We start from the raw sequence: 6,000 nt of genomic DNA, 5'->3' as shown, positions 1-6,000 counted from the left end.
ATCAAACGCAGGAGATTTTTGTTCAAGGAAGTTCAGAATTTTTGTTAATGAAGATGCTTCAGGTAATTGTTACATCTGAATCCAAAATCGTCTTGTCCGCAATTGCAATGTAAGGAAGGATGCCTTTTAGAAATGTCAAGATTTAGGTGCTTGACTTCAGCTGAAATTTTTTTTATCAAAAGGACATTTTAAGCTTTCAAAATGGTCATTCAACATTTTGTAAATGTCAAAAATCTGTGGTTTCTTGTGTCTATTTCTTTCTCTATGTTAGTGTTTCCTAAAATATTCGCCTTCAAGAAGTTTCTGAAAAGGCAGAGAGCAGAAAAAATAGACTAGACAAAGACACGAACATTTCACTTTTATAAAGTCATGACATAATTTTAAAAAAAAGATTTTTTTTTAGTAAACCCTGATTGCATAGTATAGAGATTAGGCCAAGTAAAAAAAAAAAAAGTTAATCGTCCGGGTTTTTCCAAAAAGAGGAGATGAATTAGGGCCTTTTAATTTTTTTTCCCAAGATGGCCGCCAAGTAATTAAATTCAAAATGGCCGCCAACCAGTTCAAAATGACCACCAGCATTTAATTAGCTATCCTAATAGTAAGTAGAGTCAAAATAGTCATGTTAAACATGTTCTATGCATTTTATTAAAGCGAAATACAAGACAAAGTTAGCTTTTTGAGGTGAGAAAAACAAAATAGAAAATAGAAGAAAAAAAGGATACGGGCGCGGACGATCAACTAGTTTATTTTTTACTTGGCCTTATAACAACGAAGATTAAACTTAGTAACTATAATCTGATGTACATTTACACACAAGTGATGTTCACCGAAAACTCTAGAATAGTAAGGAAGTGGCACGAGTTCAATGCCGTTTATTCAACCTGCTGTAAAGAGACCGGGTAAGCCTCTTTAATATTAGTAAATCTCTTTGTACAAAAAGCGGAATGCCTAAATAATATACATGTACATGCACATAATGTATGTGTAGTTTTGGAAGCGACATTTACATGTACAAAAATTGGGAAAAGATACAACACTCCTATATGCCTGCATTATATTTTTACATACATTATGTTCAGCAAAGGACAACAAAAAAACTCTACCCTGCTTCAATCTTATACTAAAAATGCCAATTCTTATTGTTAACCAAAATGTTCCCAAACAAAGCAATGTCGCAAAAAAAAAAATTAAATGCAATTTCGAGGCAGTGAGTTAATCATACTCGGTAATAAACACAAAAGTAACCACTGATTCTGAGGCTATTTTTTTCAAGGATTGAAAAAAAAAACCTGATCAATGCTCTTGGATGCTACAGTACCGAATAAAATGAGTTCTTTTACATTAGCTACGCATTTTAAACATAAGTATAAGCTATCATTTTGACAAACAAATTTGCCATGCAATATTCATCACATTAAAGTATAATTGTCTAATTATAAGCTATGATAATAAGGGATTGAAAGGATATACATTGTTTAGGTTCAAACACTAAAGCCTTTGATGTTACTGATGGAATTCAAATCTGCATGCTGTAAATTTAGGGTCATTTTTCCTGTCTCTGCTACCTTGGTACTTTGTAATTTGCCATTCAAGTATCGTTAAGAATGACTTGAAATGATTTTTTATTTTGTTGGGTAGGTAGTTTGCTATTCAAAATCACTCTTGGAGGACGACTGCATTAAGAAGTGCATCAAAATTATAGAATCATAGATGTCAGATGTAACAGGGACAGGAAAAAAGGTGGACCCCAATTTTATAAAATGACCAATATTTTGACTTCACTTTCTACAGCCTGTGTCAAAATTCAAAATGGCACAACTCGCTCGACCACTGCAGAATCTAGTTTGCATAACCATTCAATGTCCCCGGATCATGTTCCATAATCCGGACCCATCTCCTGAACGTCTCACTCACATAGACGACCAACTACGCCACGTGGGGCACATTAAAAACACATTGCAATGACACGGAGCCATCCAGCGCACACAAACCATAGGGGCTAGTGTAATGTGTTTCTTATTTTGATAACCAATTTGATTAGTCCATTTCCAGCCCGCCTGGCGCCCTGCTTCAGACAGATTTCTTTTCAAATTGAAGCTGTCGGGGTAAAATGCGACCCAATACCAAAGAATTAAGCATTCAAAGTTATTTCATTTTTCTAATGCTATAAATCATTTCATCTGAAGGAGCACATTTAGCATTGTATTTTATTATCACTCATGTAAAGGCCAAAAAAAACCCGATTTTGTAACTCGACACCAGCACTGGAAATTACTGACTCAATTTAACAGATCAAGTCGGGCGCGATTTCTGACATTTCCAGAAAATTCCCCCTCAATAATTGATTTTGAACATTGAGAGGCATTTACAGGAAAACTCATTTCAGGCTATCAGCTTCGGTCCAAAATTGGGCCACCGGTATCAAATGATCAAAAAGAGCAATGCTCATAGCGATTTTTGGCAAGGTATGCAAATCTAGAATTGGAAAACGTGTGATAGCTTTGTTGCGTGAGTGGTGGCAGTTTTTGGGGGCGTTATCACTTTTTATTTTTATTTTTCAAAATGACCGGCAATATGCTTGAACCGGATTAATAATATGTGGTAACAAGCATGTTTTGGCTGCCAATTTTTTTTTTAAAGTGATGGCATCCAAAAAGCTGCCACCGCTGCAATGCCATCACATATGTTCCAACTACATGTACAGGGATGCATACCTTGCCAAAAATCACAATGACCAATATTTCCATCATACCGACGAAACCCCAGGCTGATGGCCTATTTGCACAAGTATGAAGATCAACCCAAAATCAGACTTTTAATGGGACAAGTGGTAGATACGTGTACATGTATAATGTTTCAGGTTAATGCATAACGCAGCCATTCCAATGTGAGAAACAGAAGCTTTTCAAAATCAATTCCAGCCAATAATTAAAAGAAATAAAAAATTATACATCCCAGATGGGCAGTGTATGTAAAAAGTGTGCATGCTAATTAACTTCACTTGTTTTTTTCCCACGGTCGAAATCAGCTTAAGCGTTAACTGCCACTCACGTTGTTTATATTAATAAATGCCGATAAATAAAATCAATGCCTACATAAGGTTCAATAATTTCTGACTAGTCATATTTTGCTAAGGCAAATGACGGTTCCAACATTTCTTGAGATAAACACAGAATAACAGAAAATATCTACAATAGGTACATTACATCATTAAGCATATGGTTAAGATCTACAACTTTTTTTGTACAAGGCAAAAAATACACTTTGTGATTATGTCACATATTTGTATATTATCTACAGGATAAACAATGCTTGACAAAAAGCGGTCTTTTGATATAACAACATACATATACCCAGTCAAGTTTTGTTAATACCAAATCTATTTAAATTATTATAACTATTTTTGGTATCTTATCATTTTAGTACAGAATTCGTCCCAATCCTCAAGTTTTAATTTTGCGGGGGGTCATAAACATGTATCGTTCCTTTTCCCTTGTTCCTTTTTTTTTTCCATGGTAAAAGGCAGTCGAACAATTAAAAAGTAAAAAAAAATTGAAAAGTTCAAATCCAAAATTCTGCACTATTTACCCTCGCTACTTTGCTGCACCAATTTTTAGTTCACACGTACTCAATTTGCAAAAGGTCCACTTTTGCAAAGGTACTTGCAAGAACAAAAAAAACCCGGTCATGTATTTTAAGGTACATGTACAATGTACGCCAAGTAAGATTTTAATCTTAAAGGGAATATACAACATTTGCAAACCTTGAATAAAACAAAATACCAAATTTTTACAAAATACCTTACTAGGATGTTGGTAAATTACGGTCTTAAGCATCTTGTAAAATTATGGCACCTGGTGTGAAGTCATTTTCAAGAAAAGTGGTATTTTATTGTAAATTTCCAACGGTGGTCGGCCGACCACCGTTGGAAAAACCTAACTATTTTTCAACTACTGCTCCAAATTTACCATATTTTTCAGTCCAAATTTTGTTTGCTATTGGTTACATGTTCATGAACGGGTGCAGGCCAGCTAGACTGGTTCCCTTACCTTACAGTTTTCCGGCATCTATGAATTGATCCATATCATCTTTAGTGGAGTCAGGGAACCAGACTACTTGAACATTTTAGTTTTTCTTGGTTTTTCCAGCATTTTTTTAACACAAAACTTCAAACATGTCAGTGTAACAATATTTGATCTATTATACTAACCCCTCATATTGTTCATTACTAAAAATTACAGCAAATGCCAATGATGTACATTCCCTTTAAACTGTGTGATGCAAGACAGAACATGCTTTTATGTCATTTTGGATGGTTGTACGAATGTCTCAGTATTATTTTTTTTGTCTTGGGAACATCCGAGTAAAAATAGCAAAGAAAAAATCACTTGTATGCCAGGAATGCACATTACATCATGTAACGTGATGTTATTACCAGTTGAAAACATTTGGCTAAAGTGTCAGACGTGACAACTGTTTAAACACGCCTGTATGTGTCTTGGTCATAGAGCTATATTAAATTGCTAGATCTTGAGAACAGATTTGCTGAATTCATGTCCGTGTTATCATGGTTATGGGGAAACAATTATACACTGAAATCAGATTAAATCGGATTTTGAGGAATGTCCTAACCCTCCTATGCAAACATACGTTCCGTGCCAAATTGTCCTTTAAGTCAAAATCAATCAAGTGACTGTTTTTAACAGTGAAGAGCTCCCAGCCTACATACAGCAGGATTGACTGGCTGTGACTGTTTATGTAACTTGATACAGGGCAATTCCACACCAAAGTGGACATGACACCAAAAAATTCAAATACATGTGACTTAAACAAATTTGGCATCAAATGAAAGCTAAAAGTCTATATTTTCAAGATTTGAAGTCAGAATTTTATTTTTTATACATTTCGGTACCAAAAAATAGGATTATGTAATAATCCTGTTTTAATCCTAAAAATGTGATTAATAGTGATATGAAAGTATTCTACCAATAGACACACAAAAATATGTACTAATGCCATCAGTTTCTGTCATGAGAAAGTATTGGTCTTGAAAAACCGACTAAAACTTGTTTTTAACATTTTGCGTAATTTGTTTCGCTTCAGTGACTTCTAATATTTCAGCCTTCGAAAATGTCCTTCCGTTACCGAAAAAGTACATATTTTTAATTTATTTTTAAAACTTGCAGTATGAATGCATTGAAAGTTATTGTGCAAAGCAAGTTTAGGTAGGCCTTCAATATGACATTATAACTGACACTGCTGTTCTTCTTGTTTTTAATTACAATTAATTAAATCACGTCCTTCCGTTACCAAATTGGTAACGGAAGGACAGTAACGGAAGGACAAATCGTATTTTATCAAATGTTACGACATTTGCGCTCATGTTTGAAAAATGAAAATCACTGCAAATACATGCATGTACAATGAGCATTGAAAGGACATTCATGTGACCCACCTTCACAAAAGCGGGATAAGCAGGGCAAGGTGTTTATTACAAAGGAAGGCACAGGCATGTACAACATGTACAATGTACATGTACATATATGCTGATGTACCAGTACTTGTACATGTATGGAGTTGTTGCAGAAAATCAAATCATTAAGTTGCTGCCATCAGCATTCATGGACAATAGAGAAAATACGAATTCTGTGAAGCCATTCCAGAAGCAAATTAAGTCAAAAATGAGATGGCAGAAAGTACCGGTACTTTGGGGCACTTTCATTCAATTTACATGTGTAAGATATGTGAGGTGCAATCTTTGACAAATTATGCCCAAGTTAACAATTTCAGTTTGGATGTTTATAAATTAATTGTTACTACTCTAAATCATTGTAATTTGATTTCAAACATTGATTTTAGAGTTCAATTAAAAGCAACACCTAACTGAAGCCATCAGTTCTACCGGTAGATGTTTTTACCTTAAATGTACCGTACATGTAGGCTGGTCGCCCCCCCCCCCCCCCCCCCCCCCCTTTAGGTAAACCTTTGAACCTACCGGTA

Source organism: Patiria miniata, unplaced genomic scaffold (assembly GCF_015706575.1).
Source record: "Patiria miniata isolate m_02_andy unplaced genomic scaffold, ASM1570657v1 HiC_scaffold_26, whole genome shotgun sequence".
In the NCBI taxonomy this organism is placed as follows: domain Eukaryota; kingdom Metazoa; phylum Echinodermata; class Asteroidea; order Valvatida; family Asterinidae; genus Patiria; species Patiria miniata.
This window is presented reverse-complemented; position numbering follows the sequence as displayed.